A 22,022-nucleotide genomic window follows, 5' to 3' on the forward strand; every position below is an offset into this window, starting at 1 on the left:
AAAGAAACAAGGGCAGACACAACTTTTGTGACCATTGCAGACAGTGATGAGCTACAGAGTCTATTTTAAATATTTTTTAAAGATAAGAATCCTGCTGTGCCCATCAGCCAGTTCTGGAAATATCGGGGTTTGCTCATTTTTCAATCAGAGCTTGTGGTTCTGGAGGGCAGAACTGACAGTAGGCAGCAGCACTTGGAAGGTGTACACATTAAGAGTGTAGTTGGCTCTCCCTCCCCTGACCTCTGGGGAGGCCTAGAGGTCAAAGGTAACTGGAATTTCAGCTCCTTGTGCTGGCCTCCACTTTGCTGACAAAATCCAGTCACACAGAGCCCAGGTCCATAAATAAAACACAAGGCTGTGCTAGCGTTTTCTCTCCCGTGGTGAATGCATAATCAGTACAAACCTGCTGAGTGGGGACAGCACAGGGCTGTGCACACAAGGGTTGTGCAGCCGAGGGCCATGCACCAAGGGCCACGACCCCGAAACAATCGGTGATTTTTCCGCTACTGGCTTGCTCACTGCCTCTGATTTTTTATTACTTTTGTTACTATTATTAATAGACATTATTTTGTAGAACAATCTTGGATTCACAGAAAAGTTGTGAAGATGGTGCAGAGTACCCATGCATCCCACAGCCATTTCCCCTGTTAACACCTTACATAGTGAACTATGAATGTCATAACCGATACAGCTATTTTTTTTTATCCTTATTTTTTTATCCTTACCTGAGGACATTTTTGCATTTATCTTCAGATAGAACAGGAGGGAGAGAGGGAGGAAGAGAGAGAGAGGCACATCGAGTGGTCGCCACCCACTCGACCCCAACCAGGGCAGGGACAAACTGCAACTGAGATACGCGCCCTTAGGGGGAACCGAACCCGGGACTCTCTGGTCCACAGGTCGACGTTCTAACCGCTGAGCCAAACCAACCAGGGCCGATGCAACTATTTTTTTTGTCTGTCAAATGATTTTCAATTGAAATATTTTCCTTTGTAGTTCTTAACTAGCTGGGCATTCCACTTTTGATGTCATCTATGATGTCATGAGGGTAACGGCCATCAGTATTGCAGCCCACAGACTGGGCAGTCCCAGGATCTCTTTAATGGTCCCAGAGAGTTCTCTAGTTAAAGATTGGCACCACATCTTTTGGGCAATGTTGACAATCTCATCAAAAGTTATATTTCCACCCTGGGCAGTTTGGCTCAGCAGTTAAAGCATCAGCCTGTGGACGGAAGAGTTGGAGGTTCAATTTCCAGTCAAGGGCACATACCTGGGTTGCAGGTTTGATCCCCAGCACCAGTTGGGGTCTTGCATGAGGCAACCAATCATGTGTCTCTCTCACATTGATGTTTCTCTCTCTCTCTTTCCCTCCTTCCTTTCTACTCTGTCTAAAAATCAATGGAAAAATATCCTTGGGTGAGGATTAACAACAATAAATAAATTAATTAATTAAATAAAAGCAAAGTCTCGCCCTGGCCGGTTTGGCTCAGCGGTTGGAGCGTTGGCCTGCAGTACAGAGAGACCCGGGTTAGGTTCCTGCTAAGGGCACGTGCTTCAGTTGCAGTTTGTCCCCGGCCCTGGTTGGTCGTGCGGGTGGCAGCCACTCGATGTGTCGCTTCACATCGATGTTTCTCTCTCTCTCTCTCTTCCTCTCTCTCCCTCCCGTTCTATCTGAACAAAAAATGGAAAAATGTCCTCGGGTGAGGATAAAAAAAAAAAAAGCAAAGTCTCCCACCCTGGCTGGTTTGGTTCAGCAATTAGAGCATCGACCTGTGGACGAAAGAGTCGTGGATTCAATTTTGGTCAAAGGCACGTATGTCAGTTGTGGTTAGATCCCTGGCCCTAGTCGAGGTCATGCAGGAGGCAACCGATCAATGTGTCTTTCTCACATTGATGTTTCTCTCTTTCTCCCTCTCTCCCATTCTAACTGAAAATCAATGGAAAAATATCCTCAGGTGAGGATTAAAAAAAAAAAGCAGTCTCCCAATTTTAAAAAAAGTTATATTTCCATTGCACTTAATGTTTTTTTGCTTCTTTCTCTCTCCTGGCAGTCCTTTGAAGCTTTGATGATTAAGGCAGAGGCAGAAGGCACTACCTTAATCTAGGCCTGTCTGTTCTGAATGGTCAGACCCTTCTAATCACTAGTTGCTTTGGCGATGTCGTCACCAACCTTTTTTGGAGACAGGCCCAAGGGACTGATCTCAGGGCCAGGGCAGCCTTGGCACTGGCTTCTCCACCGGTGCACCTCAGGTATATGACTTTGATCTCCTTGGGGTTGAGTTTCTGTGGCATGGTGGAGGCGGCTGGTGTCGAATGAATCTGGATTTGGGACGACTGAAGAAAGTTGCACCTAAGCCTCCTCGGAGCTGAAAGCCGAAAGTGATAAACTAGTATAGATAATGTGTTGTTAACTAAAGTCTACACTTTATTCAGATTTCCTCAGTTCCCCTGATTTGCTTCTCTGTCCCAAGGTTTCACGTGACATTCAGGCATCTCATCTCCTTACGTCCCTGGGGCAAGTTTCTCAGACTTGCCTGGTTTTTCATGATCTGGAAAATTTTGAGGAGGACAGGTCAGAAATTTTGTAGAAAGTTCCTCTTCTTGGGTTTGTCTGGTGATTTTCCTCATGATTATTTTGGGGTAATGGATTTGAAGAAGATGATAAACACACTGGACATATCCAGGGTCCGCAAAGCATATTTTGTTGTTGTTGTTGTTAATCCTCACCTAAGGATATTTTTTCCATTGATTTTTTTAAAGAGAGCAGAAGGGAGGGGGAGAGAGAGAAAGAGGAAGATTGATGCGAGAGAGACTCATCAATTGGTTGCCTCCTACACGAGCCCCAACCAGGGCCAGCGATCGAACCTGCAACCCAGGTTTGTGTCCTTGACCAGAAATTGAACCCAAGACCCTCAGCATGTTGGCTGGTGCTCTAACCACTGAGAACACTTGCCAGGACAGTATAAAGCTTAAATTTTTTTTTTTATTATTTATTTTAGAGAGAGAGAACAATGGGGAGAGTGACTGAGAGAAACATTGACTTGTTGTTCCACTTATTTATGCATTCATTGGTTGTTTCTTTCTTTCTTTCTTTCTTTATTTTTTTATCCTCACCCGAGGATATTTTTCCATTTTTTGTACAGATAGAGTGGGAGGGAGAGAGAGAAAGGGAGAGAGAGAGAAACATAGACGTGAAGGGACACATCGAGTAGCTGCCACCCGCACGACCAACCAGGGCTGGGGACAAACTGCAACCGAAGTACGTGCCCCTAGCGGGAACCGAACCCGGGTCTCTCCGGACCGCAGGCCGATGCTCTAACCGCTGAGCCAAACTGGCCAGGGCCATTGGTTGTTTCTTATATGTGCCCTAACCAGGATCAAAACCGAAACCTTGGCTTATAGGGATGACACTCTCACATACTAAGCAACCCTACCCAGCCAGGGTCAAGCATTTGTTAAATTATAAAATTTTTAAGTAGGAAAAATATTTGAGAGAACAAAACTTAGAAAAGAGAACAGAAAACATCCACTATATACACATATGTGTATGTATTTTTCAAATAAAATATATAATTTAAAAAATTCATACCGTATTTTAAAACTGGTCTTCTTTTTAAAGCTTTATTGAGATAGAATTCACATACTACACAATTCACTTATTTGGAGTGCACAATTCAGTGGTTTGGGGAATATTTTATTATTGTTTTTTTAAAAAACTGCAGTGAAATCCATATAACATAAAATGTGCCATTTTAACCACTTTCAAGGGTACAATTCCGTAGCACTAGTTGCAGTCACAGTGTTTCACAACCACAGAACCCTGTCTTATGGTTCATGTCACACATATACATCATGAGCATTTATCAGTAAAACATTGGCACAAATTCTTGTATTTAAAAAAATATTAACAATTAAAATGACTATGAGGTATCACCTCACACCTGCCAGAATGGCTGCCATTAACAAGTCATCAAACAACAAGTGCTGGCGAGGGTGTGGAGAAAAGGGGACTCTAGTCCACTGCTGGTGGGAATGCAGACTGGTGCAGCCACTATGGAAAACAGTATGGTGTTTCCTCAAAAAAATTAAAAATTAAACTACCATTTTACCCAGTGATCCCATTTCTAGGAATATATTCTAAGTAGCCTGGAACACCAATCAGAAAGAATATATGTACCCCTATGTTCATAGCAGCACTATTTACAATAGCTAAGATCTGGAAACAGCCCAAGTGTCCATCAATAGATGAGTGGATAAAAAAGCTGTGGCACATATATACAATGGAACACTATGCAGCTATAAAAAGGAAAGATCTCTATATTTTTTTTATTTTTTTATCCTCATTCGAGGACATTTTTCCATTTTTTGTACAGACAGAGTGGGAGGGAGAGAGAGGAAGAGAGAGAGAGGGAAACATCGATGTGAAAGGGACACATCGAGTGGCTGCCACCCGCATGACCAACCAGGGCCGGGGACAAACTGCAACCAAGGCACATGCCCTTAGCGGGAACCAAACGCGGGTCTCTCCGGACCGCAGGCGGACGCTCTAACCGCTGAGCCGAACTGGCCAGGGCTCTATATTTTTGTTTGTTTGTTTTGGTACATGCCCCTAGCAGGAACTAAACCCAGGACTCTCTGGTCCGCAGGCCAACACTCCAACCGCTGAGCCAAACCGGCCAGGGCAAAAGAAAGATCTCTTATCCTTTGAGATGACTTGGAGGGACTGGGAGGGTATTATGCTAAGCAAAATAAGCCAATTAAAGAAAGACAAATACCACATGATCTTACTTATTTGTGAAATATAATGAATAAAATAAGCTGATGAACAAAATAGACCCAGAGACATGGAAAGGAGTATGGTTCAGACTGACAAACATCACAGGAGGGGACGGGGAGGAAGGATGAGATAAATCAAAGAACTTATATGCATGTATGTGTCACCAAGGGACATAGACAACAATGCTTGGGGCAGTGGCAGGAGCAGGTGGAGAGTGTCTGGGGAGATATAGGAGAAACATCTGTAACAAAAATTAATTAATTAGTTAATTAATTAGAAAATATTAACAATTTGGTTTCGCCCTGGCTGGTTTGGCTTAGCAGTTGGAGCATCAGCCTGCAAACCAGAGAGTCCTGGGTTCAGTTCCCGCTAGGGGCACGTACCAAAAAAAAAAAAAAAACCAATTTGGTCTCAGTTCCTTTTTAAAATTTGCCACTGATGGTAAAGACATCTTTCTTCTGCATTTGTCAGCCATCTGTAATTCTTTTCTTATTGGTCTCCTGCTAATCTCTACACAATGCTACCTTTTTCTTAGTGATCTGGTGGAATTCTCTGAAATAGAGTTATTAAGCTTTTCCCAGCAAAAAAAATTGCAAATGTGTTTTCCAGTTAGACAGCACCACTGATGCCCCTGTCATTGTCCCTCTGAGCTACAGCAGCCAGGCTCGCTTGGGATGTGGGTGAGTGTCTAGTTCAATGTCTTTTTCCAAGAGAGGATGGAAAAGCTCAAAGAAGATGTTCATGAGCTCATGAGAGGATGTTTAAAAATGACTTGGAGTTCTGATCAGTTTGCCTCAGCAGTTAGAGCGCCGGCCCTCGGACCAGAGGCCCGGGTTCTTCGGTTCCCGCTAAGGGCACGTACCTCAGTTGCAGTTTGTCCCCGCCCCGGATGGGGTCGTGTGGGTGCGACCAGTTGATGTGTCTCTCTCACATCGATTTTTCTCTCTTTTTCTTTTTTTTTTTTATCCTCACCCGAGGACATTTTTCCATTTTTTGTTCAGATGGAGTGGGAGGGAGAGAGAAGAACAGAGAGAGAAACAATGACGTGAAAGGGACACATCGAATGGCTGCCACCCGCACCACCAACCAGGGCCGGGGACAAACTGCAACCGAGGTACACGCCCTTAGCGGGAACCGAACCCGGGTCTCTCCAGACAGCAGGCTGACGTTCTAACCGCTGAGCCAAACTGGCCATGGCTGTTTTTCTCTTTTTCTTCCTCCCTCTCTCCCTCCCACTCTATCTAAAGATAAATGCAAAAAAAAAAAAAAGTCTTGGAAACAAACAGGCATTAGTTTCCTATCAGGTGAAGAGTTAAGTCAGGGGAACAGAAGGATGCTGTCCTCCCAGCCTGCGCATGTAGGAAGTAGGGCTTCGGTACACCGGCCATGGTTCTGTTACCCGCCCCAGACCCCTGTACTACTCCTCTTTGAATCTCCCTGGTCGCTCCACTCAGGCACAATCACATGAAACCTTTTTATGAACAGGTTTTGGTTTTTATTGGTTAGAACAGGCTGTCATTGAAGCATTCGGTCCTGTGGCCAAGAGGGAGCTCCTTGTGATTTTTACGACCAGTTTTCTTTGAGCTTCTCCCTGACGGAGCTTCCATGTTGGTTTCCTGTGGCTGCTGGAATAAATCATCAAAACTTTGTTTAAAACAATGCAAATTGCCCTGGCCAGTTTGGCTCAGCGATTAGAGCGTCGACCTGCGGTCTGGAGAGACCCGGTTCGGTTCCCGCTAAGGGCGTGTACCTCAGTTGCAGTTTGTCCCCGGCCCTGGTTGGTCGTGTGGGTGGCAGCCACTTGATGTGTCTCTTTCACGTTGATGTCTCTCTCTCTCTTCCTCTCCCCCCCTCCCCCCACTCTATCAGAACAAAAAATTGATGTCCTCGGATGAGGATAAAAAACAAAAAACAAGCCCTGGCCAGTTTGGCTCAGCGGTTAGAGCGTCAGCCTGCGGTCCAGAGAGACCCGGGTTCGGTTCCCGCTAAGGGCACGTACTTTGGTTGCAGTTTGTCCCCGGCCTGGTTGGTCATGCGGGTGGCAGCCACTCGATGTGTCCCTTCACGTCGATGTTTCTCTCTCTCTCTCTCTCTCCCTTCCTCTCTCTCCCTCCCACTCTATCAGAACAAAAAATGGAAAAATATCCTCGGGTGAGGATAAAAAATAATTTAAAAAAAACAAAACAAAAAACAAGACTTCCGGTCAAGATGGCGGCGTAGGTAAATGTGGTATCGCGTCCTCCCACAACCACATCACAGTTACAATTAAACTACAGAACAACCATCATTCAAAACTGCCTGAAATCAAGCTGAATGGAAGTCCTACAACTACGGAATTAAAGCAGCAGCCACATCCAGACTGGTAGGAGGGGCGGAGGGGCGGCGGCGCGAGGGGTGGCGGCGGCGCAGCGACGGGCTGGTCCCACACCCAAGTGTGGCAGATAAAAATCAGGAGGATACCTCGGCTGGGAAGGTCCTTCCTGAGGACTGAGGGGTCCCCGTCCCACACCAGGTGCCCCGCTCAGGGTCCAGTGCCAGGAAGAGAATCCCCATAACTTCTGGCTGGAAAAACCAGCAGGAACTGAGGCTCAGGGAAGCTGAAGTGCTGGAGCCCCAGGCAGCTCCTTAAAGGGCCCGCGCACGGACTTATCGGACTCTCTCCCTCTAAGCTTGGAGGGGAGGCAGCTCGAGGGGCGCCAGAGACACACAGGGAAGAACTGAGCTGTTTGGCACTGGAGTGAAGGCTGGAGAGGGGGCTTTCTCCAGGACAAACATGCTGTCAGAGGCCTTTGTTCCTTTGGTGAGCCCTTCCCTGGGGCGGCAGACAGAAGCCATATCTGGGGCTCCAGTAACCTGGCTCACACTGGTATCCCCGTCCTGGTGACTCCCTGAGGCCCCGCTCCACCCAACTTTCAGGCCCACCCAAGCTGTTGCCACTTGCTTAACCATAGGATTGGCCTGTCTTGGTTCCTGCTTCAGGTTTTCCTAAATTCTTTCAAACGAGCAGCATCTGGTCTCAGCTAGCCCCATCCCTCTCATTAAGTAATACACAGAAACAAACACAGGGAGGCAGCCAAAATGAGGAGACAAAGAAACAGGTCCCAAATGAAAGAACAGAACAAAACCCTAGGAAAAGAACTAAGCGAAATGGAGATAAGCAACCTAACAGATGCTGAGTTCACAATACTGCTTATAAGGATACTCAATGAACTCAGTGAGAACCTCAGTGAACTTAGTGAGGGCCTCAAGAGCATAAAAAAGGACCAGTCAGAAATCATGGATACACAGTTAGAATTGAAGGAGGCATTAACTGGAATAAAGAATAATTTACACAGCTTCAATAATAGAGAACGTAAATCCAAGGAGCAAACCATCGATTTGGAATATAAGGAAGCAAAAAATGCCCAATCAGAACAGCAAAAAGAAAAAAGAATCCAAAAAAATGAGGATAGTGTAAGGAGCCTCTGGGACAACTTCAAGCGTGCCAACATTCGTATCTTGGGGGTGCCAGAAGGAGAAGAGCGAGAACAAGAAATCAAAAACCTGTTTGAAACAATAATGGCAGAAAACTTTCCTAACTTGGTGAAGGAAACAGACATACAAGTCCAGGAGGCACAGAGTCCCAAACAAGATGAACCCCAAGAGGCCCACACCAAGACACATCATCATCAAAATGCAAAAGGTTCAAGACAAAGAGAGAATCTTAAAAGCAGCAAGAGAAAGGCAGCTAGTTACCCACAAGGGAGTTCCCATTAGGCTGTCAGCTGATTTCTCAAAAGAAACTTTGCAGGCCAGAAGGGAGTGGCAAGAAATATTCAGAGTGATGAAAAGCAAGAACCTACAACCAAGATTACTCTATCCTGCAAAGCTGTCATTTAGAATCGATGGCCATATAAAGACTTTCCCAGACAAGAAAAAGTTAAAGGAGTTCATCACCACCAAACAGTTATTATATGAAATGATGAAGGGTCTTTTTGAAGAAAAAGATAAACTATATGAACAAACAAAATGGCAATGAATACATATCTATCGACAATGGAATCTACAAACAAAATGAACATGTAGAACAGAAACATTCTCATAGATACAGAGAACATTTTGTTGGTTGCCAGTTGGGAGGGGGGTTGGGGAAATGGGGGAAAAAGGTGAAGGGATTAAGAAGTATAAATTCATTGCTAGACTGACAAACCTCAAAGGGAAAGAGGTTGGGGGAGGGGTGGGAAGAAATAAACCAAAGAACGTATATGCATAACCAATGGACACAGACAATAGTGTGGGAAAAGGTGGGAGTGGGGTGGGAGTGGGGAGGAGGGGGTCAATGGGGGAAAAATGTGGAACATCTGTAATATATTTTACATTCAACAATAACGATTAAAAAAAAAATGCAAATTGCCCCTGCCTGTTTGGCTCAGCAGTTAGAGCGTCGGCCTGTGGTCTGGAGAGACCACACAAAGTGTCCCTTTCACGTCGATGTTTCTCTCTCTCTCCCCCTCCCACTCTATCCGAACAAAATATCGCAAAGTGTCCTCGGGTGAGGATTAAAAAAAACCCACAACAATGCAAATTTATTCTCTGACATTTCTGGGGTCAGGAGTCCTGCTCGGTTCTCACGGGGCTAAACCCAGGGGTAGGCAGGGCTGGTCCTTATGGAGGCTCCAGGAAGAATAATTTCTGGCCCAGCCAGTGTGGTTTCAGTGGACTGAGCGTCAACCCACGCACCAGGAGGTAGCTGGTTTGATTCCTGGTCAGAGCGCATGCCCCAGTAGTGGGGCATGCAGGAGGTCGCCAATCAATGTTTCTCTCTCACTGATGTTTCTATCTTTCTTTCTCCCTTCCTCTGTCTCAATCACATAAAAACATTAAAATAATTATTTTAAAAAAGAATAATTTCTGGCCTTTTCCAGCTTCTAGAGGTACTGCATCCCTGCATCCCTGGTTCATGACCCCTTCCTCCATTGTCACAGTCAACAGCATAGCTCTGACTCTGACTCTTCTGCTTCCTCTTATGAGAACACTGTGAGGACACTGGGCCTCCCAGGGAATCCAGGGTCATTCTCATCTCAGGTGCATCCAGAATCATCCCCATTTCAGGTGCCTTGACTTAATCTCACCTGCAAGGTACCTCTGTGGTGAGGTGACATGTTCACAGGTCCAGAGACCAGGGCAGGGACATTGTTGGGACTGAGTTCTAACACACCTGCTCAGTGAAATTCAAACATTCTTTTTTTTTTTTTTATCCTCACCCAAGGACATTTTTGCATTCATCTTCAGATAGAGTGGGAGGGAGAGAGAGAAAGAAACATCGATGTGAGAGAGACACACCGAGTGGTTGCCACCCACATGATCCCAACCGGGGCCAGGGATAAACTGCAACCGAGGTATGTGCCCTTAGCAAGAACTGAACTCAGGACTCTCTGGTCTGCAGGCTGACCCTCTAACTGCTGAGCCAAACTGGCCAGGGCTCAAACATTCTTTCTTTTGACTCTCTCAGCTCCCATGTCAGGGGCCTGGAAACAAACTGTATGAACAGGGTTTTATGAGCCTGGTGCCAGAAGATCTGGGGGCACTTGGTTTGGCCAGGGGATGATACAGTGAAACCCTCAGCTCTAAGCCTCCCCAGGGGCCTGAGTGCCTTTGTAGGGAAGGTCCTGCTCTGTGCCAGGAGCCATTGGATGAGACCATGAGGAGACAAGATGGGGTAGCAGAACCACTCCTGGGAGGGTCCATGCAGACCACGGGCTCCAAAAATCCTGCTTATAGAAAGTAACATCTGTGCATGATTCAGGGGACCAGAGAGACCCTGCAGAGATGTTGGAGCCTGAGATGGTGACTGAGAATACCAGGCTCTGTGTATCTCTTTTCTGATCCTGTGTGTTGTTTTAGGCGTGTTTTGGGGCCAGCAGATCTCTGGGCTGCCCCAGCCTCATGGTCAGCTGAACAAGGGATCATTGCAACAGAAGCAGACAACTGTGAGGCAGGACCTCAGCAGAGGTATGGGACATCCAGGTAGACGTTGAGTCTCAGTGATCATTGTCATACACAAAACTAGAGGCACGGGCACCCCAGAGGGAAGGTCCACTTTCCTAATGGTGCCTCCAAATGCCACAGCAAAAGTTGGGTCTGGCCCTGGCCTGTTTGGCTCAGTGGTTGGAGTGTCGGCCCAAGGACTGAAAGGTCTCGGGTTTGATTCTAGTCAGGGGCACGTTCCTGGGTTGAAGGGTTGATCTCCTGCCACAGTCAGGGTCATGTGGGAGGCAACCAATCAATGTTTCTCTGTCACATCAATGTTTCTCTCTCTCCCCCACCCCCTTCCATTCTATTTAAAGAATCATTGAAAAATGTCCTCAGGTGAGAATTAACAACAATAAAAAAAGTTCGGGTCTCACACAACAGCTTAGGTGGAGGAAGACATGGACCAATCACCAGGACCCAGGAAGCAATGCTGGGTACTTGGTGTCTGTGCCCAGACAGCAGGAAGAAACATGCAGGGCACCCAGCAAGCAATTGGGAGATCCCAGGCAGGATGTCTACATCCTGTGAGTGAGAAGTCACATGGCCATGTAGAACTGCAAGGAAAACAGGGTCTTGAGCCACATGCCCAATTAGAAGAGAGAATGCTCTGAGGCACTGGAAACCTGTGTTGACACTGACTGTATGTGAATTTACTTCCTCAAAGTTGGGTTTGAATGGTGCCCACCTAAATCCACATGTTAAGATCCTGACCCCTAGACCTCAGAATGGGACCTTACTCGGAAATAGGGTCATTGCAGATAATCACGTTAAAATGAGGTCATAGGGTGGCCCTAATTTACTATGACTGGTGTTCTCATAAAAAGAGGACATTTGGGCCCTGGTGGAGTAGCTCAGTTTGTTAAAGCATCCTCCCCATAGCCAAGGTTGCAGGTTCGATCCCTGGTCAGGGCACACACAAGAATCAACCAATGAATGCACAAATAAGTGTAAAAACAAATTAATGTTTCAGTCTCTCTCTAAAAATCAATAAATAAAATAACAATCATGCCCTGGCAGGTTTAACTCATCAGTTAGAGCATCAGCTCACGGACTGAAGGGTCTCAGGTTCGATTTTCAGTCAAGGGCGTGCACTTGGGTTGCAGGTTCGATCCCTAGCCCCCATCGGGGTCATGCAGGAGGCAATCGATCAATGTGTCTCTCTCACATGGATGTCTCTCTCTCTCTCCCTCTTTACCTTCCATTCTATCTAAAAAAATAAAAGAAAAAAAATCAATGGAAAAATATCCTCGGGTGAGGATTAACAAAAACAAACAAAAAAACCTCAATCATTTAGGAAAAAAAGAAGAGGACATGTAGACAAAGACATATGGGTAGAGTTCATATGACGATGCAGGCAGAGATGGGGAGGTGCTTCTACAAACTAAGGACTCCTGGTAACCAACAGAAGCCTCTCTAGTAAACGAACATTAGTATTTATTTTATTATTATTATTATTATTGCAGGAGTAAGACATGCTTGTTGGACACAAATGGACATCATGTGCCATTGAAAAGGCTGACACCCCTTAAAAGTGCCATGTGTTGTTTTGATGGGCTCCCCAAATAGAGAATTGGTCTGGGACCTCAGCCTGTCCTGGGGGTCTCTAAGGTCAAGCCCCCTCCCCCTGCTATAGTCTCAGGGGTTGCTGAAGGCAGTAGGACACACCCCAGCTTACATGTTCATTTCCACAAGTCTCCCCTTTGGACCTCTATCCTCACACCTCTAAGCACATTTTTCAAAGCCAAATGCACTTTTCCTGTTGCTTTTTAGTCCGGCCAGTGTGGCTCAGTGGGTGAGCATTGACCCATGCACCAAGAGGTAGCCGGTTCGATTCCCGGTCAGGACACACATGCCCAGGTTGTGGGCCCAATCCCCAGTGGGGGCTATGCAGGAGGCAGCCAATCAATGTTCTCTCTCATCAATGTTTCTATCTCTCTCTCCCTCTCCCTTCCTCTCTCTCTAAAATCAATAAAGGAAAAAACAAAACAAAAAAACAAGTTTCTCATTTGAGTGTGGTTTTAGATTTATAGTAAAATTATGAAGATACGTAGTACCAACAATCCCCTTGTACCACCCCTGCCCCGCCCTGCTTCCCCTATCACTAACATCTGGTGTTAGTACATTGTCACAGTTAATGAACCAATATCGATACATCATTATTAACTAATATTCATGCTTTGTTCAGATTCCTCTATTTCCCTTATGTCCTTCTCTGCCCCAGGATCCCACATGACAGTCAGGTGTTACTTCTTCCTGGGCTCCTCAGGCTGTGATGGTTTCTGAGACATGCCTTAGGCAGTTGTGCAGAGGACGAGTCAGGGTCAGGAAGATGCCCCTCAGTTGGGGTTTGTCTAGTCAGACTGGGGTGGGGATTTCGGGGAGGAGTCCCTGGTCCACGACATTTCCAGGAGTCACGCATACTGCTCTTTTAGACTTAGGTCCTGGGGGGAGAATTCAGGACCTGCCAGTACCTCCTGCATATTTCCCATCGCTGATAACTGTTCCATTTTATAAAATCATTTAGTTTGGGAGTTGTGTGTGTTTTACTAATTTTATGACCTTTACTTATTTATATATTTATTTTATCCTCACCCGAGGACTTTTTTTTTTTTTTTTTTTTGCGCATTTATCTTCAGATAGAGCAGGAGGGAGAGAAGAAGGAGGAAGAGAGAGTGAGAGAAACATCAATGTGAGAGAGACACATCGACTGGTTGCCACCCACACAGCCCTAATCGGGCCGGGGACATGCAAGAGGTATGTGCTTTTAGTGGGAACCAAACCCCAGGTCTCTCTGGTCTGTGAGCTCCAACAGCTGAGTCAAACCAGCCAGGGCCATTTTATGACCTATAAAAATGAAATGATACCACATGTTCTGTAGTCCTACATGAATCATCTACTTTGTCTTACTTTTAAACTTTAAGTAAAGGAAATCATACTCTGGGGGAAAAAAAATTAAAGAAGAAAACTCAGCTACCAGAATCTAAAATCAAAAAGTAATGGTATTCTGTTTTTAAAAAAGTACTCAACTGTTTTGGTTATTCATATTAAAAAATGTATTCCCTTTTCTAGATTTCAGAAGGAAATAATTCTTTTAATAGCAGGTGGCTTCTCACTGGGACCATTTTAATTTTTTTCTTTTCTTTATTGGTTTTAGAGAGGGAGAGAGAGATAGAAACATCAATGAGAGAGAACATCAATTTGCCACCTCCTGCATGTCATTCACTGGGGATTGGGCCCACAACCTGGGAATGTGTCCTGACCAGGAACCAAACCGTCGACCTCTTGATGCATGGGTTGACACTCAACCAGTGAACCACACTGGCTGGGTCTTGCTAGGACATTTTTTAAAAAGTATATGTTCTTGCCGGGTCCAGTGTGGCTCAGTTGGTTGGGCATCATTTAGTGAACTGAAAGGTTGCCAGTTCAATTCCCAGTCAGGACACATGCTGGAGTTTCAGGCTCAATCCCCTGGTGGGAGGCATGCATGTTTTTCTCACATCAATGTTTATTTCTCCCTCTCCCTCTCCCTTCCTCTTTCTCTAAAAATAAATTTTTAAAATTGTATGTTCTTTTACTTGAAAAAGGCACAACGCATCAGCTAAGGCAACTTGAACAGAGATTTACACACAGCAAGGACTCTCTACAGGGGTGATTCTGTCTCCCGGGGGCACTGGGCCATGTCTGGGGACTTCTTTGTTTGTTACTTGTGATTGTCAGGACTGGGAGTGCTTCTGGTATCAAGTGAGTGGGGACCAGGAATGCTGCTTAACACCCCATGGTTCCCAGAATGGCCCCCACAGAGATGACCTCACCCAAGGACCACAGTGTCCAGAAAGGCATCCTGCCTGCCCTACACTGAGCATTCCCTTTTGTGTGTGTCTGTGTTCAAATTTCCTTTTTTTTAAAATAAAGACACTATCACATTGGATTAGGGGCCACCCTGCTCCAGCATATCCTTATCTGAACAAATAACACTGTTTCCAAATCAGGTCACGTTCTGAGTTCCCAGGGGCTAGAACTCCAACATATGAATTGAGGGTCACAGTTCAAGCCCTGAACCTGCCTTCTCTTTGTGCACTGGAGTCCCCAGTGCCAAGGTGACATGTCGACAACTTGTCAAGGTCATTTGGATTCTAGTCCTGTCTTCCCGTGTGTCTTTGTGTGGGGACCATTTGCTTCAGGAGGCAGGCACACTGCTTAAAAGCTTCCTTTGAACTCCCCCCTCATCCTGGGGACTGGCACTGTTTTCCAAGGCGGGAGAGATTTTGAGTTATGAGGGTACCATCCTGCCCTGGCCTTGGGACCTATGAGCCTTTCATCCTTGGGGGAACAGCGTGGAGTGGGTACCTGTTCCCTGGTTTTAGGGAGACAGTGTCACCAGATGGGACAGGCTCTTTCAGGGAGCCACTGCAGTCGCCACTGCTTTGCAATTCCCAAGCCCCCCAAAAGAAGCAGGGTGGTGTGGCAGCTGTGGGGCCCGATGTCTCCTGGGTTGCTGCAATTGGTCAGGGACTTTATTTTAAGCCACTGCATCCCCCCCAACCCCCACCCCAGCAGGGGCTGTCCTGTGAGTTCCACTGTGTCCATGTTTTCATGATCCTTTTGAAACCTTTGCTTACCTGCAGTGGAATAGTAACACCCTCCTTCAGGACTTCTGCCTTTTACACAGGTGCTGAGTTTGCAGAAACTCAGTGTACTATGGATGTTTTCTTTTCTTTTTTTCTTTTTTTTGTGTTTTTTTTTTATCCTCATCCGAGGACATTTTTCCATTTTTTGTTCAGGTAGAGTGGGAGGGAGAGAGAGGAACAGAGAGAGAGAGAGAAACATCGATGTGAAAGGAACACATCCAGTGGCTGCCACCCGCACGACCCAACCAGGGCCGGGGACAAACTGCAACTGAGGTACGTGCCCTTAGCGGGAACCGAACCTGGGTCTCTCAGGACCGCAGGCCGACGCTCTAACCGCTGAGCCAAACCGGCCAGGGCTGTTTTCTTTTCTTTATTGATAGAGAGAGAAAGGGAAAAGGAGAGAGAAAGAAACATCAATGAGAAAGAACATCGATCAGCTGCCTCCTGCATGCCCCCCACTGGGGATCAGGCCCACAACCTAGACATGTACCCTGACCGGGAATTGAACCAGCGACCTCCTGGTGCATGGGTCGATGCTGAACCACTGAGCCACATGGGCTCAGTTGCTGTGGGGCTCTAAATACAGTGCAATGCTTCTTCTCTGCTGAGCTGGGGCCCTGCCGGTGAACACACAATCCTTATTCCCCTGAGCTCGTCACTTGTGTGTCTGGGAATGATGAGGTCAACAAGTCTCCTGGACAGATGGAAATTCATCCTGACTGAATGTGGTGTGGGGAAAGGGGCAGAGAATCCAGAAACAGGGCAGCTCTCCAAGTGGGAAGAACTTGCCTGCATACCCACAACCTCACTCCACTCCCCGTCCCCTGAGGAACTCAGTGGTTGCTCTTCCACATGGTGTGAGGTCAGATAAACATCACTTGTTTCTGTTTACGCTGCATATCCACCAGCTGGGGGAGAGAACAGATTTCTGGAGCACTTCTTTTTTTGTGTGTTTTAAAATGTACTTTAAAATTAGAGTCACTAGTCCAGCTGGTGTGGCTCAGGGGTTGAGCGTCAACCCATGTACCAAGAGGTTGCTGGTTCGATTCCCAGTCAGGACACATGCCCAGGTTGTGGGCCTGATCCCCAGTGGGGGGCATGCAGGAGGCAGCCAATCAATGTTCTCTCTCATGGATGTTTTTATCTCTCTCTCTCTCCTTTCCTCTCTCTCTTAAATCAATAAAGAAAAATAAATAAATAAATAGAATAAGAGTCACTGAAAGGTGCAAAAAATATAAAGGGAGATCCAGTGTACCCTTCACCCAGACTCCTCCAGTGATAGCATCTTTTAACTGAAGTGCTAAGATGCCAGAGAACCTGTATTCCTTTTTGTTGTTGTTAATCCTCACTCAAGGATATTTTTATTATTATTCTTAAAAAAATTTTTTTCTTGCCCTGGCCAGTTTAGTTCAGCGGTTAGAGCGTCAGCCTGTGGTCCAGAGAGATTCGGGTTCGGTTCCCGCTAAGGGCACGTACCTCAGTTGCAGTTTGTCCCCAGCCCTGGTTGGTCGTGCGGGTGGCAGCCACTCGATGTGTCCCTTTCACATCGATGTTTCTCTCTCTCTCTCCCTCCCACTGTATCTGAACAAAAAATGGAAAAATGTCCTCGGGTGAGGATAAAAAAATTTTTTTTATTCTTTATTGATTTAAGAGAGAGAGGAAGGGGGAGAGAGAGAGAGAGATAGAAATAGCCATGAGAGAGGACATCGATTGGCTGCCTCCTGCGTGCCCCTCACTGGGGGTTTGGCCCACAACCTGGGCATGTGCCCTGACTGGAAATCGAACTGACAACCTCTTGGTGCATGGGTTGATACTCAACCACTGAGCCACACTGGCTGGGCTCACCCCCCCAATTTTTGTGTGTGTGTGGTATGTGCCCCTAGCGGAAACCGGACCCGGGATTCTCTGGACCGCAGGCCGACGCTCTAACCGCTGAGCCAAACCAGCCAGGGCCCAAGAATATTTATTTATTTATTTATTTTAAAATTTTAAATCTTTATTGTTGAATGTAGAATGTATTACAGATGTTCCTCATTTTTCCCCCATTGACCCCCCTCCTCCCCCCTCCCGCCCCCCTCCCGCCTTTTCCCACACTATTGTCTGTGTCCATTGGTTATGCATATAAGTTCTTTGGTTTATTTCCCCCCCCCCCCCAACCTCTTTCCTTTGAGGTTTTCAGTCTAGCAATGAATTTGTACTTCTTAATCCCTTCACCTTTTTCACCCATTCTCCCAACCCCCCTTTCATCTGGCAACCAACAAAATGTTCTCTGTATCTATGAGAATGTTTCTGTTCCACCTGTTCATTTTGTTTGTAGATTCCATTGTTGATAGATATGTATTCATTGCCATTTTGTTTGTTCATATAGTTTATCTTTTTCTTCAAAAAGACACTTCATCATTTCATGTAATAACTGTTTGGTGGTGATGAACTCCTTTAACTTTTTCTTGTCTGGAAAACTCTTTATATGGCCATCGATTCTAAATGACAGCTTTGCAGGATAGAGTAATCTTGGTTGTAGGTTCTTGCTTTTCATCACTCTGAATATTTCTTGCCACTCCCTTCTGGCCTGCCAAGAATATTTTTAATATCCACTTATTTTTAGAGAGAGTGGAAGGGAGGGGGAAAGAGAGAAAAACATCCATGTGAGAGAGACACATCAATCGGTTGCCTCCCACATGTGTTCCCACTGGGGTGGGGATTGAACCTGCAACCCAGATATGTGCATTGACTGGGAATCAAACCCAAGACCCTCTGGTGTGCAGGCCGATGCTTTAACCACTTAACAACACAGGCCAGGGCTAGAGTACCTGCATTTTAAAAAGCCTAGAAACTAGAGCATCTAGGTACCAGAGTACCTGGATTCTAGAGTGCCTAGATACCACAGTATCTGGATACCAGAGTGCCCAGGACTTGGAGTATCTAGGTACTAGAGTATCAGAGCCAGGGCACTGACAGTACCATCCACAGACCTATTCAGATCATACCAGTCTTACATGCACAGATTTGTCTGTGTTTCCATGCTATTGGATCACATGTGCAGATTCGAGTCACTTCTCCTGCAGTCAAATTATAGAAGGGTGCTGTCCATCACCAGGAAACACACCCTCACCCTGTCTCCCCCTTCCCCTTGAAACTCGGGAGCCACTCTGCCATGAGTGCTCTGGGGACGAAGAGAATCACTGAGTTAGCCGACAGCACCAGCACATTGTGATTTGGGATATAACAAGTGCACATTGTGTCACACAAAAAACTTTATTTTTATTATTTTTCTTTTGTTTTTCTTGCTCCCTTATATTCTGATGTATGGTGCTGTTGAAACCAGGTGCCAGAGTCTAAGATTCTCATACATCCGAGAAGAAAAAGGAAGTGTTTACAGGTACGTTTACAGCTATATTGTACCCAAGAAAGAATGATGCACACTGGTGAGCGGTGACACACGGTGGCTCCCGCACTCCGGCAGAGTGCATCAGGAGTTTGCTGTGTTAAACTCCCTACCAAGGAGGGGCCCTAATGATGGGATGGTGTTCCACAAACACCCCTGCCCACACCACTAAGTGATCTCCACTGCATATGGAGGGACACAAACACCAATAAACAGAGGGATTCTCTTCCTGATATTCTCATTGTCATCTTGTTGTCTCCAGCTTTTATCTCGCTGACATAGATTTGAGTGTTTTAGAGATTTTTAAAAATATGTTTTTTATCGTTTTTTTTTAGAGAGAAAGGAAGGGAGACAGATAGAAACATTGATGTAAGAAACATCAATTGGCTGCCTCCTGCATGCCCCCTACTGGGGATCAAGCCCAAAACCCTGGCACAGACCCTAACCAGGAATCCAACCAGAACCTCTCAGTCCATGACATTATGCTCAATCCACTGAGCCACACTTCACAGCCAGGTTTTAGACTTTTTTTTATTTTGGTACGTGCCCCTAGCCACTAGGGCCTAGCGGGAACTGAACCCAGGACTCTCTGGTACATAGGCCCAGGGCTTAGACATTTTTTATTCATCAGTTTCACATTCAGAGAAAGAAGTTCTGGATGGTAGGGACACTGACACCTCCTGATATCATGTTGCACTTTGTTTTAGTGAGATGGTAAAGTGAATTCATCTGGTCCTTATGAAAAGAATTAAAAAGCCGAAGACACTATGATTCATATCATGAGCTGATCCTGGAACCACAGCAAATATAAAATACAAGTCAACTAAAAGAAATGCCTGCAGGGCCCTGACCAGGTAGCTCAGTTGGTTAGAGCACCATTCCAATACACCAAGGTTTTGGGTTCGATTCCTGATAAGGGTACGTACAAGAAACAACCAATGGCCCTGGCCAGTTTGACTCAGTGGTTAGAACATTGGCCCTCAGACCAAAGGGTCTCGGGTTCGATTCCCACTCAGGGACATGTGCCTGGGTTGCAGATTTGATCCCCAACTGGGGCCATGTGGGAGGCAGCTGATCTATGTGTCTCTCTCACATCAGTATTTCTCTTTCTCTCTCTCTCCCTCTCTCTCTTCCACTCTATCTAAAAATTAATGGAAGAATATTCTCGGGTGAGGATTAACAACAACAAAAAAAGAAGCAACCAATGAATGCATAAATAAATGGAACTACAAATTGATGTTTCTCCCCCCCAAAATCAATAAATAAAATGTATAAATAAATAAATAAATAAATAAATAAAATGAAATGCCGGGTTAATTTTTTAACCAGATCTGTGATGGGACTGTTCTGTCCAGATGGCAGATATGGGAGAACATGGAAAGTATAACCCAACTTTCAAAACTGTCCCATGTCTGGGGAAGGGATAAGGAGTTAGTGCTTAATGGGGTCAGAGTTTTAGACTAGGATGATGAGAAAATCCTAGAGATGATGGTGGGGATGACTGCATAACAGTGCAAATATACTTAATGCCACTGAGCTGTGCACTTAAAAATGGTTAAGGTGAGTCCTGGCCAGGTGGCTCAGTTGATTAGAGCAACGTCCTGTACATCAAAAGGTTTTGGGTACATACCTAGGTTGTGGTTTGATCCTGGCGTGTATGCATGTACAGGCATACAGGAGGCAATCAATCAATGTTTCTCTCACATCAACATTTCTTTCTTTTTCTTTCCCTCTCTAAAAATTAATAAAAACATATCCTTAGGTGAGGAGTAAAAGAAATAAATGGTTAAGATGGTCAATTTTATAATATGTGTATTTTACTACAATTCTACAATTAAAAAAAAAAAAACTATCCTTCTGTGAGAATGAGACATAGATAAATAAGTTCCCTTGGAATCAACTTCAAATCCAAACTGCTGAGCTGAGGCACATCTTCCTGGGGTAGGATGAAGGTGATGGTCAATATGATTAAGGTCTAGGTTATTTGAGTCCTAGTCGGGTCCAGGCTGCAGTATGGACTGTGTGCATACACCCTCAGTGCTCTGGGGTGGGTGCCCAGGTTCTCGGGGACTTAGGATAGAATCCTTACTTCCACTCAGTGTATTTTGGGTGGAACTGGAACAGGGTTAGAGTGACCCCGAGAAATATGAGTTCTCAATGCCAGGTGGAGTGCTGGTTTATATGCTGGGGGGACTAGGAGAGGTGGTTGTGTGGGGGTTGGCAGCTGTGTCTGTGTATAAGAGTTTCAGACAAAGAGAAAAATTATGCCTGGGAACAATGTGAGGTAATATGATAGAGGACCTTGAAGAAAACAAATAAAAGATGGTTTTAGATTACCCAGTCTGGAAGAAGAAAGAAAAGGAAAAAAGGAAGAAAATAAATCCTTGTGAGGTGCTTTTTTGAAATGCAGATGACACTGTGCAGCTTGCCCTGAAATGCTTAATAGTTAAAATGAAAGGCTTGCTTTAAAAAATCAAAGGCAAACAGGATGGAAACTCAAGGGATCTTATCCTTGACTCTTTGTTGAAGAGACACTGCAGCGCTTGCCCTTTCCTGGTTGGGGAGGACACAGAGACAGGAGAACAATGGGCGGGGGCATGTTCCTGGTGGGGTCCCCTTCCTAGCAGGGTGTTTGTCACTCTCTGATCTGAACAGTGAACACCTCAGGAAACATCCCACATGGTATGGGAAAATACTTGTTTGGATGGGGTTTTTAAAAAGTTTTTTAGTGTGGCAAAATATGTACAACATAAAATTTTTACAATTTTTAACCAGTTTAACCGTTTTTAAGTGTACAGTTCAGTGGAATTAAGTAGATTCACATTGTTATGCAGCTGTCACCACCATCCATCTCCAGATAATATTCCACTATGTGGATGAAACTGTGTTTCATTTGTCCATTCATTTGTTGATGGACACTGGGGTTGTTTCCACATTTTTGTTTTTTTAAATTCATTTTTCTATATTTTTATTGTATTTATTTTAATTTTTTTCTTTATTGATTTTAGAGAGAGAGGAAGAGAGATAGAAACATCGATTGACTGTCTCCTGCATGCCCCCCACTGGGGATTTGGCCCACAACCTGGGCATGTGCCCTGGCTGGGAATCGAATCAGTGACCTTTTGGTGCATGGGTTGATGCTCAACCACTGAACCACACCGGTCGGGCTGTTTCCACCTTTTGAATGTTATAAATCATACTGCTGTGAACATGGGTATGC

At 45.4% G+C, this 22,022-nt stretch overlaps 1 pseudogene; it reads right to left on the reverse strand.

The window, feature by feature from the left end:
• Window positions 1-1,003: 1,003 nt before the first annotated feature.
• LOC118643917 lies at window positions 1,004-2,292 on the reverse strand (annotated as a pseudogene).
• Between the last annotated feature and the right edge of the window lie 19,730 nt (window positions 2,293-22,022).

Source organism: Molossus molossus, unplaced genomic scaffold (assembly GCF_014108415.1).
Source record: "Molossus molossus isolate mMolMol1 unplaced genomic scaffold, mMolMol1.p scaffold_m16_p_4, whole genome shotgun sequence".
In the NCBI taxonomy this organism is placed as follows: Eukaryota; Metazoa; Chordata; class Mammalia; order Chiroptera; family Molossidae; genus Molossus; species Molossus molossus.